This window comes from Bubalus bubalis, chromosome 1, assembly GCF_019923935.1.
Source record: "Bubalus bubalis isolate 160015118507 breed Murrah chromosome 1, NDDB_SH_1, whole genome shotgun sequence".
Taxonomy (NCBI): domain Eukaryota; kingdom Metazoa; phylum Chordata; class Mammalia; order Artiodactyla; family Bovidae; genus Bubalus; species Bubalus bubalis.
In genome coordinates, this window is record NC_059157.1 from 65,447,236 (window position 1) to 65,460,379 (window position 13,144).

The following is a 13,144-nucleotide window of genomic DNA, read 5'->3' on the forward strand; positions in this document are numbered from 1 at the left end:
CTAGATATAGTCTTGAAAATCACCTTTCTGAATTGAGACTAGAACATAAGACCAGAAACTATAAAACTCATAGAGAACATAGGCAAAACACTCTCCGACATACATCACAGCAGGATCCTCTATGACCCACCTCCCAGAATATTGGAAATAAAAGCACAAATAAACAAATGGGACCTAATTAAACTTAAAAGCTTCTGCACAACAAAGAAAACTATAAGCAAGGTGAAAAGACAGCCTTCAGAATGGGAGAAAATAATAGCAAATGAAGCAACTGACAAACAACTAATCTCAAAAATATATAAGCAACGCCTACAGCTCAATTCCAGAAAAATAAATGACCCAATCAAAAAATGGGCCAAAGAACTAAATAGACATTTCTCCAAAGAAGACATCCAGATGGCTAACAAACACACAAAAAGATGCTCAACATCACTCATTATCAGAGAAATGCAAATCAAAACCACTATGAGGTACCATTTCACTCCAGTCAGAATTGCTGCGATCCAAAAGTCTACAAGCAATAAATGCTGGAGAGGGTGTGGGGAAAATGGAACCCTCTTACACTGTTGGTGGGAATGCAAACTAGTACAGCCGCTATGGAGAACAGCGTGGAGATTCCTTAAAAAACTGGAAATAGAACTGCCTTATGATCCAGCAATCCCACTGCTGGGCATACACACTGAGGAAACCAGAAGGGAAAGAGACACGTGTACCCCAATGTTCATCGCAGCACTGTTTATAATAGCCAGGAAACGGAAGCAACCTAGATGTCCATCAGCAGATGAATGGATAAGAAAGCCAGGGTACATATACACAATGGAGTATTATTCAGCCATTAAAAAGAATACATTTGAATCAGTTCTAATGAGGTGGATGAAACTGGAGCTTATTATACAGAGTGAAGTAAGCCAGAAAGAAAAACACCAATACAGTATACTAACGCATATATATGGAATTTAGAAAGATGGTAACAATAACCCTGTGTACGAGACAGCAAAAGAGACACTGATGTATAGAACAGTCTTTTGGACTCTGTGGGAGAGGGAGAGGGAGAGGGTGGGATGATTTGGGAGAATGGCATTGAAATACGTATAATATCATATATGGAACGAGTCGCCAGTCCAGGTTCGATGCACGATACTGGATGCTTGGGGCTGGTGCACTGGGACGACCCAGAGGGATGGAATGGGGAGGGAGGAGGGAGGAGGGTTCAGGATGGGGAACACATGTATACCTGTGGCGTATTCATTTCGATATTTGGCAAAACCAATACAATATTGTAAAGTTTAAAAATAAAATAAAATTAAAAAAAAAAAAAGAGCAGCAGGAAAGAAGTGGAGGAAAACACTTGAACTCAATCTTAGGTTTTCTTAAGATCAAACCTAGCCTCTCTGTCCTGCAGAAGTTTAGAAACTGGAAAGAATTTGGGGGTAATGATTCCTTTTGGAGCTTTGCTGAATGCTTCATTGCATTTTCCATGGGGATGGACGTAACTAAATTGGTATATTCTTATATGAAAAATTGGACACTTTAGTTAAATTTGTCTCTACCTTTTTATTTATTTATTTATTTTCATCTACAAGGGCCAGTTATTGTTAAGTTTTCCTATAATTGTCTGCTTCAATTCTCTCCTCAGTTTAATCCCTCAAGATCAAGTTCCTTCAAACAGGGTCTAGCATCAGGCTGCACTGATGACCGAGATTAGAGCTGAGAGAGAAATCACCAGTCAAAACCTCACAATTCACAAGTTCTTGCATCTAATAAAAAATAACCAGTGTGTAAAAGAGCAGGACTATACAGCTTATTGCTAGTAGAAAAGAAATCAATAGAAATAGCCAGATCTGACAGAAATGATGGAGTGATAAGACAGAAATGCCTTAAGTATCAAACATTAATCTTAAAAACAGATTTAATGCTGTCAAGAAAACCTAAGAAATGGAAGATACAAAAGTGAAATCTTTTGAACTAGAGATTAAAAATATAATATTTGAAGGAATAATACATTAGAGGCAATTAACTGCAGATTAGAAATTGCAGAAGAAAACATCAGTGGACTTGAAGGTATACAAATAGAAAATATCCAAAATAAAGCACAAAGCAATAAAAGAAGGAAAACAAGAATTGATTTATCAGGGACCTGTGAGAAAATATCAGGTTGTCTTATATGATGTGAAGGAAGCTGGAGTCTGAGGGGGAGGAATATTTGAAGAAAGAACGATCAAAATATTTCGAATTTTAAAAACTGTCACATTCAAAAAGAGCACTGAAGCTGAATAAATATAAACAAAACCACACTGTGACACATGATAATCAAATTAATGAAAACTAGTGATAAAAAGAAATAAAGAGAAGACAGGGAAATGGCTCCCACACAGACACAACTTTTTCAGTTGAGGGAAAAGTTCTGTAAGTGATAATTACACTTTTCAAATCTCATCAAACTATATGGTAAAGTGAGTGAAATGATTTTATACAAATTATTCTTCAATAAAACTGTTTATTCAAAAAAGTTTGCTTGTTCTGTTCTGTATTTACTTGACAAATTATAATTGTATTAAGAAATAAATAAACTTCTTTTCTAGGGTACATTTTTTTTTATATCAAAACTGAAATTTTGGAGCAAAAGTTTTAACCTCAAAGATGGAAGTTTTCAACAGGGTCATCTTGAATACTCTGAGAAAAGTATTTGGGATCCAGATAGGCTGGCTAGCATTTGGCAAATCTCACCATAGGACTACACGAATAGATGATCTCCTGAAAATAACAAGCTGTCCCAGAATAAAAATGTCAGTTCAGGCAATAATAAGGAAAAGAAACTCAAGTTAATGGCAATTTAGTCACTTCTCAAAAATTTTTTCTAAAGAAGAAATACAGTGACACTAACATTCTACAATGGCCTCAAGTCCTGAGAAAATTTCTATTTGGCTTTATAATGTATCATATGATTTCCAGCAGACTTCTTTTTCCAAAAATTCAATCTTCCATAGGATTGTGGTATAAAGCATAGAGCAACTAAATTTCACACAAGAGAAGGAGACAATATTTACAACAAATGTTTTAAGCATCCTGCATGATCAGACTCTGTGAAGAACATTGGAAGTAAAAAGACATATCACCGGGGACTTCCTGGTGATCCAGTGGTTAATTTTCAGGTGCTTCCCCTGCAGGGAGCATGGGTTCAATATTTGGTCAGGGAACTAAGATCCCAAACATCATGTGGGGTTGCCACACACACACACACACAAAAACGTAAAAAAAAAAAGACATATCACCTTAAGTTTAGTGATTAGCACAATAACTGACACATGTCAATTACTCAATATCATCTGTGGAATAAATATAAAAAAAATACATGTCTCATCTTCCACAGAACCACACGTTTATGTTTGCTGGGTAATATTGAAAAGATGACATATTTCCTTGGACAACCCAAAACAGCTCTCAAAGCCTGTTTCTTCCCTTAAACATATATTCCACTATATGAAAAGCTCTATTTCCCTTTTTTGCTCATCTAAATTAACCTGGTATGAAGCATTTAGTTTGCAAAATCTACAGAGTGGAAAATTTGCATATGAATTCTCATGAACTGTCCAAAGGGTTAAAATAAATTCTGCTTAAAAATTATCAGGATAACATCTTTAAAAAAAGTGGATACATATATATGTATAACTGATTCACTTTGCTGTACACCTGAAATTAATACAGCCTTGTAAATCAGCTATACTCCAATAAAAATTTGGGCTTCCCTTGTGGCTCAGTTGGTAAAGAATCTTTCTGCAATGTGGAAAACCCCAGTTCAATTCTTGGGTCGAGAAGATCCCTTGCAAAAGGGATAGGCCTCCCACTCCAGTATTCTTGGGCTTCCCTTGTGGCTCAGCTGGTAAAGAATGCACATGCACTGTGGGAGACCTGGGTTTGGTCCCTGGGTTGGGAAGATCCCCTGGAGAAGGAAAAGGCTACCCATTCCGGTATTCTGGCCTGGAGAATTCCATGGACTGTATAGTCCATGGGGTCGCAAAGAGTCGGACATGACTGAGCAACATTCATGTTCATGTTCAATAAAAATTTAAAATAAAATGTCAGGATTCATCTATTACCACAGCTGATATACACATCTATTAAAAATAAATTTTATTCTGTTTAAGGTTTTGTCAACTTCTACTTTTTTATAGGTCTAGGATTAATTTGTAAATAGTATCAAACTTACTGGAAGAACACGGCTTACTAATTTGAAATACAAAAATCCATAGCAATCTTCATAGAGATGGATGCTTTATAGACTTAGGTGGAATAAATTTGAAGGTTGTCACTTGCTTCTTTCAACAGGCTGCATTTCCAAGAAAACACATGAAAGAGAAAGTACACTGATGTTCTCGGGGAGCTATGGACAAAAATAACTTTTGTATGTAGATGAAGCCAAAGTGAAGATAAAAAGAAAGAAAAAAAGTGAAGTCGCTCAGTCCTGTCCAACTCTTTGCGACCCCAAGGACTGTAGCCTAACAGGCTCCTCCGTCCATGGAATGTTCCAGACAAGTGTACTGGAGTGGATTGCCACTTCCTTCCCCAGAGGATCTTCCCCACCCAGGAATCGAACCTGGGTCTCCCGCGTTGCAGGCAGACGCTTTACCGTCTGAGCCACCAGGGAATCCCCCAAAGTAATGCTACAGTAAAAAAAAAAATGCATAAGCTTATCAGAATAACTGGGTTGTGACACATTTCTACTGAATTAACAATCTGAGTGTAGGAGTGAAAGCCTAAATCTCCATGATATTCATTGATGACTCTGACTACAAAATTAGAATTTCTGTCACAAAAGCCTCTATCAGAAACTTGATAATGGCTTTTGAATGTAACATTCTTGTCTCATAATATACCTAAGGACTTAAACCAATGACTTTTGACCCAAGTAATTTTCTTCTAAGGTGAAAGTGAGTTGGATGGTGCAGACTGAACATATATCATTCAGTTCAGTTTAGCTCAGTTCAATTGCTTAGTCCTGTCTGACTCTTTGCGACTCCATGGACCGAAGCACGCCAGGCATACCTATCCACCACCAACTCCTGGAGTTTACAAAAACTCATGTCCATTGAGTTGGTGATGCAATCCAACAATCTCATCCTCTGTCGTCCCCTTCTCCTTCTGCCCTCAATCTTTCCCAGCATCAGGGTCTTTTCAAATGAGTCAGCTCTCCACAACAGGTGGCCAAAGCATTTGGAGTTTCAGCTTCAACATCAGTCCCTCCAATGAACACCCAGGACTGATCTCCTTTAGAAACAGATATCATTAAAGAATTTCAATTGCATTCTTGGCCTAAGAAGTATAATAAAGCTAGCTTTTTCCACTTATGACATAAACAACAGTTAAATTACTTAGTTTGTTTTTCAGAGTAAATATTGTTGATACAATGGAAAAGCTGCAGTTTTTATCTATGCTTATCACTTATCTATTCAAATGGCCTGACCATGACTTTTGATAATTTAACTGGGATTTCATTTAAACAGAGTAAGTAAGCTGTAATTTAATCCATTGATACCATAAGTCTTACTGTAATTCATACCCATAATATATACTCATGGGCAGAACACATTTTCATTATACACTTGCTCTACAAACTCATTGATAGTAAACACATTCACTAAACTTAAACTTATTGACCCAATGGTGTGTGTATTGGTTTTGTAAAATGCACACTCAAGTTTAGAATCAATCTCAGAGCAAATGGTGGCCTAAGTTCCCCTAATACTCACTTTCCTAAAACCTTTGCCATCATTTTCCCTGTCTACTGTGGTGAATAAGAAAAATCGAAGCAATAAGAGGCCAACGTTTGATCTTATTTTTTCTTTTTGTAAAAAAGACAATTCATGCTCTAGTTCAATATGACTCTTCTACCTATTATTTTTTCTTCTTTCTTTTTCATCCATGTCTTCTTTACTTCTTCCCTTCTTTCCTTCCCTCCTTCCTTCCTTTTCTCTTCCCACCTCTCTGCTACCCCGTGTCCTTTTACCAACTCTTCACTTTCTGTACTCTTGTTTCATCTACAATGAGTGCAATTTTAATACATAACTGAATCTTCTTATGCTAGTATTCTTGGCAAGCACCATTTTTCTATATCTCTAAGTAAAATCTAATTAAAAATTTTGTTTTGAGACTTTTAGGGAATCTGTGACTGCAGTCATGAAATTAAAAGACACTTGCTTCTTGGAAGAAAAGTAACTAAGGCAAACCTAGACAGTGTATTAAAAAGCAGAGATATCACTTTGCCAACAAAAGTTCATATAATCAAAGCTATGGTTTTTCCAGAAGTCATGTATGGATGTGAGACTTGGACCATAAAAAAGCTGAGTGCCAAAGAATTGATGCTTTTGAACTGTGGTTTTGAAGAAGACTTTTGAGAGTCCCTTGGACTTCAAGAAGATCCAACCAGTCAAAACTAAAGGAAATCAGTCCTGAATATTTATTGGAAGGGTTGATGCTGAAGCTGAAGGTCCAATACTCTGGCCTCCTGATGCAAAGAACTGACTCCTTAAAAAAGACCCTGGTGCTGGGAAAGATAGAAGGCAGGTGGATAAAGGGACAGCAGAGGGTGAGATGGTTGGATGGAAACACTGATTCAATGGACATGAGTTTGAGCAAGCTCCAGGAGCTGGGGATGGACAGGAAGTCTGGTGTGCTGCAGTCCATGGGGTCGCAAAGAATCAGACATGACTGAGTGACTGAACTGAACAGAACTGAAGGGCAGGAGGAGAAGGGTACAGAAGAAGATGAGTTGATTGGATGGCATCATTGACTCAATAGACATGAGTCTGAGCAAACTCCAGGAGATTGTGAAGGACAGGGAAGCTTGGTGTGCTGCAGTCCATGTGGTCACAAGGAGTTGGACACAACTAAGTGACTGAACAACATTTTTAGAAATCAGGTCACCTGGAAGGTGAAGGAATAAATAATATATGAGCTGAGGTATGGGGATACCAGAGATACCAATGTTTGCTGTTTAAGAGTCTTCATTTCTTCTTTGGCATAGTTATTCTGGTTCCCTGGCTTCATATATGTGAATCCAAACCCTTTGGATCAGACTTATCTCTCCTGCAGCTCAGTCACTTAACTAGTGCTAGGACTGCCAATCTGACCATACAATACTTCTTACTCCTGTTTCAGTTGCAACCCCCTCATTTGGACCTGTGGGTAGTTTCCTAACTCACTGGGTTTGCTTTTTATTCTTCTGCATGAGCTAACTCTGTATGATGACTCCCCATTAGGAATTATCAGGAATGTTGAGTTTCCTCTCTAAGAAGTGTTTCAACATCTATAGTGGATGGCTATGTGATGACAAATTCTTTATCATTAAAAAAGTTTGTTTTTAAACTATGCATTTGCTGTTAAGATAATGATGAGAGTACACCGGATATGTTGTAAATGTTTGGGGTAAGGAGAAATCAGCTATAGTTTAGCTATTTGTGTATCTTTCTTCTGGCATTATTTAGATTTTAGAAATGCAGTCACTCTCAAACCTACATTATGGTAGACTGTATTGATGGTTCCAATTCTCCCCTCACCCCCAACACATCCATGCCCTTTGCCTTGTGACCATGCATTTTCCTTTGAAAAAGGAAAGTTGTGTATATCTCCACCCCTTTATTCTGAATTCAGCCATTAATCCTGCTTTTGTCCATGGAATGATAGCAGTGAAGGTATTCCTGTTTTAAACTTAGATAGTAAGAGCCCTTGCATGCTTCAATTTACTTTTTCTTGAGTCTTTGCCAGAAGATAGTCTGGGTCAGCCTCCTGGTCTTAAATGGCACATGAAAAATGCCAAGTTGCCCTGGTCACCCCAGCCAAAACTAGACTACGTCAACCAAAGAGCCAGCTGAGCTCCAGGTATCTGAGCAAGCACACCAAGGTTAGCCGAGTCCCTTAGCTGACCTCCACTTAATTACAGATGTGTGCACAGAGAACAATTATTGTTGATTACCCCTGAAGTTTTGTGGTTGTTTGTTTTGTGGTGTTACCACTATGGTGTTATTGTGACATCAATAATTGGTACATAGAAATTTTCAAAAGACAGTGTTCAGATCACAAAGTCAGAGGGAATCTCTGACTTACTTTCCTCTCACTGATTTTAAAACATTTCTGTGTACTAGTTAGTTCACTACAGGAAAATCATTTGAACTTTTGTTTTTATCTTTAGGTTCTATGGGCCAGGGATATCATTTGTCTTCCATGATTTGGGACATCTTCTTTTTAAAAAATCTTTATTGAATTTATTAAAAATTTGCTCTAGTTTTATATTTTGGTGAATTGGCCACGAGGCACATGGGACCTTAGCTTCCCAACCAAGTATAGAAACTGTATCCCTGCGGAAGGTGAAACCTTAACCACTGAACCGCCAGGGAAATCCCAGTGCCTTATACTTAGCAAAACCTTTGTTCACATTTCTTTGTATTTCCATATGGAGTGACATTCATTAGCATAAAACCCATAGCCTTTCTCCAGTCCTTCACTCACTTTTCCTTTGAAGAGAAGAACTGAATTCCAGCTGAGAAATCTTTTAGCAAAAGTTGGTTATACAGATGTCTTCAAGGAGCATATCGCATACTCCTTTGTCTAAGGTTAGGCAGGATTAGAACCCCAATTTGAGAGTTTGTATTTATTTATTCAGAGTGTGAATGGAAAGACCAGGTAAGTCTGAGTTTCAGTATTTGAAAACTCAGTGTTGCTATTCATATAAGCAACCTGATTTAATAAAAATAGTATTAGTGTTCCATTTGCCCATCTTCACCACTCTCTCATTTGGCTTAGACTTGATTGAGGAAAAGAAGGCTTCTCTCCCTTTCTGTGAAATCCTCCTAATTTCCTTTCTATCTTAGGATCAGCGATTCTTACCCACAATGCATGTGTGCTTGTCTCTTGGCCTCCAATACTCCAGACACTAGTAATACCAACATAAAATGTAGGATCATATCCAGTCAATAAGCCTAAGATCAGTCAATTAATTTGAGCTTTTGCTCTTAGGTGATCAAAATTTACTGATCGCCTGATGAGAAACAGACCATGAATGAGAGGATGCTGCTGCCGCCGCCGCCCTTTAGTTGCTAAGTTGTGTCTGACTCCTTGTGATCCCATGGACTGTAGCCCACCAGGCTCCTCTGTCCTTGGGATTTCCCAGGCAAGAATACTGGAGTGGTTTGCCATTTCCTCCTCCAGGGGATTTTCCTGATCCAGGGACTGAATCTATGTTTCCTGCTTGGCAGGCAGATTCTTGACCACTGAACCATCTGGGAAGCCAAATGAAAGGATAGGTATGCCAATATGCACTAGTCTTGACCCCAGTCTTTAAGAATGGAGTCAATCATGTAAACGAGCAGTGTTGCAAAATCATCAGACAAAGTTGCTTGCATGAAGGAGCCCTCCAGCCATCTTTCAATGAATCACAAAATAGTACACTTTTATTCTTAAATCAGGTTTACATCGGAATTTAACCATAAATATTTATGCAACAAGTATTTATCATTATCATCTGTTAGGTGTTAGGCACTGTCCTTTAGAAATGAGGAAAAGTTATGAGTCACATGTCTCATATCCTCATGCACCTTTCATTCTCTTAGAGGAGATTGTAATAAATTCACACATGAACAAATATGCACTATAATTTCCAGTAATCACTAGTGCTATGGAGAAAAACAAAACAAGCTAGAGAAAGAGATCATGAGAAGCATAGGCACTGTATCTTAGGAAGTGTAGTCAGGGGAGGCTGCTCTGAGGAGATTTTAGAGCAAATGCCCGAACAATATGAAAGAGGAAACTGTGTGATATTCTGTTGGACAATGTTCCAAGCAGAGAAAAGGCAGAGTGACATCCCTGAGGGAAAAACAAGACAGACTCCGGTGGCAGGACTGAGTCAGATAAGAATATTAGAATCTGATTGCAGAAAGAGTAGGAAAATGAAAACATTTAATTCTAAGTTTGCTAAGCATTAACTGAAGGGTTTTGAACAAGTAAATGGTAACACACATTCTCTAAAAAGCCTCTTCTGCCAGTGCCTGCTGTGTGAGGAATTAAGGGTAGTGGAGCCCATGGAGTGTAGGGAAATTTGCCAGGAGACTGCACTATAGTAATTGGCTAAGAAATGGAGGCTGGAGTCTTGAAAAGTGTTGGTGATAGAGGTGATGGGAAGAGGCCAGCTGAAGGGTATATTCTGAAGATAGTACTAATGGAGTTTGATGATATAGTAGGTGTGAGATAGTAGAAAAGGAAATGTCTAGGATAATATCTAGATTTTTACTTGCACAGTTGGTGGATGGTGGTTGGTTGTGCCATTTATCTTGGTAGGTTTGGACGCAGCCTTCCCTGGTGGCCCAGATGGTAAAGAGTTTGTCTTCAATGCAGGAGACCCAGGTTCATTTTCTGGGTTGAGGAGACCCCCCGGAGAAGGAAATGGCAACTCACTCCAGTATTCTTGCTTTGAGAATTCCATGGACAGAGGAGCCTGGCAGGCTATAGTCCATGGGGTCACAGAGAGTCAGACATGACTCACTAACACTTTCTTTCTTTCTTTGGAGGCAGAGATACAGAGTTGGTGTTGAATGTGTTAAATATGAGAGATTATTTGGCTTCAAGATGGAGGTATCCAGTAGACTGATGTCTGAGTCTAGGGCTCAGAAGAAGGACTAAAGATGTGAATGAATGAATGCAAGCCCAATCATGTCCAACTTTTTGCAACCCTATCGACTGTAGCCTGTCAGGCTCCTCTTAATCCATGGAATTTTCCAGGCAAGGATACTGGCATGGATTGTCATTTCCTTCTCCAGGAGATCTTCCTGACCCAAAGATCAAACCACATCTCCGTCATTGCAGGTGGACTCTAGAGATGTGAGCTAAGACATACATTTGGGAGTCATCTACATATAGCTGGGGTTGTACTGGGTTAAGTCATTAGGTCATGAATGAAGATGCAGAAGAGAAGATGGCAAGGATGAAACTCTGAAGCTCTTCAATATTAGAAGCTGGAAAGGAAAAGAAGAGTGTGCAAAGACTTGGAAGGGAACATATAGTGTGTAAAGAGGAAGCCAGGTGTGTATAATATCCTGGGAGACAAGTGAAAAACATGTGTCAACTATTGCCCAGAGCTTTAAGAGAAGGACTGAAAATTTAACATTGCATTTTGAAGATAAACAATATATCTAAATTTTATATAAGTGACTTCAGAAGTATGGTAAAGATAAAAACCTAATTTCAGTAGGTGAAAGATTAAAAAGGAGTTAAGGTAAGGAAGTAGAGGAAGTAAAAATAAATCCATGTTTTCTATATATTTTGGCATTAAGAAAAACACGCAAATTGAGTAGCCAGATAGACATCCAATGATAAAGAACTTAAGATAGACAAGGGCTTATTGAACAAGTAGGGTCAGTTGAGGGAATTAAAAGAGCAATTGAAGGGACAAAAGCACATGTGGGAAAAATAATCAGTTTTTAGAATCTGGATCTTGCATGTTATCACTGCTGATCTTGTCACTCCTTGCTCCATCTTTTTCAGCTACAGGTAAGTCTTCTGTGAGACATCACCAGCAGAAGCCCTGGAATTTCCTCCTTTAATGTCCAAGACCAGAAAGGGCTTCACCTTCAACTGCAGTTCAGAACATCCAGGGACTCCAATGGGCACTGTAGCTACTGGTCAAAAAGACTCTGATGGCAGGAAATACAGGACAGGGATTGGCTCAGATGAGGCATATTGGGAGCAAGTTATATAGAGACTGAGAAGATGAGACTTCCTCATGAGCTGATGAGCTTTGTGAAAAAGACTCCAGTTGAGTTGGAACTAAAAAAGTGAGAAGGATTCAAATTGGTGATGTGGGTAAGAAGGGAACAGTCTGGAAGCAAAATCATGGAAGTACAAACACAACAGATATAAGGAAAGTGGTTAAAGAGGAGGGCAAAGGAAGGAGTGTCGTTTACTAGCATCTAGAATCTACTGAGTAACTGCTGGCACTTCTCATTTAATCTTCATGGTTGAGTTTGGGTACTCTTGGCTACACGTTATAGAAACCTTCCCTGGTGTCTCAGCAGTAAAGAATCCACCTGCCAATGCCTGCCAATGCAGAAGAAGTGAGTTTGACCCCTTGGAGAAGGAAATGGCAACCCACTCCAGTATTCTTGCTGGGACAATCCCATGGACAGAGGAACCTGGAGGGTTATAGCCCGTGGCATTGCAGAGTCAGACACGACGTGGCAAATAAAAACAAACAAACAAAAAAATACAAAGCTCCAATTAAAACTGGGTTATACAGGAAATGACTTGATTCAAATCAGAAGTACAGATGGGAGGGACTTCACTATTGGTCAAGAGGTTAAGACTTCAAGCTGCCAATTCAGGGAGTGCAGGTTCAATCTCTGCTCAGGGAACTAAGATCCTATATGCTGTGTGGTACAGCCAAAAAGACTAAAAAATAATAAACATAAAGAAGAGAAGTATAGATGTAAGTCAGGATTTAGCATTGGTTGAACCAGGAGCTCAAAGATCTACTCGCTGTCCCACAATGTAGTCTCTCATTTAACCCTACGGCATCTTTGCACTGAAATGGAATGTCCATCTAGCTTTTACTTAGACTTTTGTGTTCAGTTCATATGCTAACCTGCACTGACTAATTTGAATGGAGTAAAATAAAACATTTAGTTCTTCATGTATCCTAGCCGTGTTTTATATGTTTGACAGCCACCTGTGTTTTGTGGCTATGTGTTCTTATTGTGGCTACACACATAATTATTTCCATCATCACAAAAAGTTCTATTGTACAGTGAAGCTCTACCACCCAGAAGTACTTTCTGAGAATGCTCACTTTTTAACACATTTACCTCTCAATGCCAAGCATTTTTTGGTCTGATCTCATTTTGTCCCTTAATTGTATATTACTCTTTGATTGTTCTTTGAAACATTTCTTCCTTGTACATATTATCTGCTGCTGCTGCTAAGTCACTTCAGTAGTGTCCAACTCTGTGCAACCCCATAGACGGCAGCCCACCAGGCTCCCCCGTCCCTGGGATTCTCCAGGCAAGAACACTGGAGTGGATTGCCATTTCCTTCTCCAATGCATGAAAGTGAAAAGTGAAAGTGAAGTCGCTCAGTCCTGTCCAACCCTGAGCAACCCCATGGA

The 13,144-nt window shown here is 38.9% G+C and overlaps 1 non-coding gene across 1 annotated transcript; it reads right to left on the reverse strand.

The window, feature by feature from the left end:
- Positions 1-4,573: 4,573 nt before the first annotated feature.
- On the reverse strand, positions 4,574-4,645 carry TRNAC-GCA. Its single transcript has one exon. It is a non-coding gene; the product is annotated as a tRNA-Cys (tRNA).
- Positions 4,646-13,144: the final 8,499 nt, after the last annotated feature.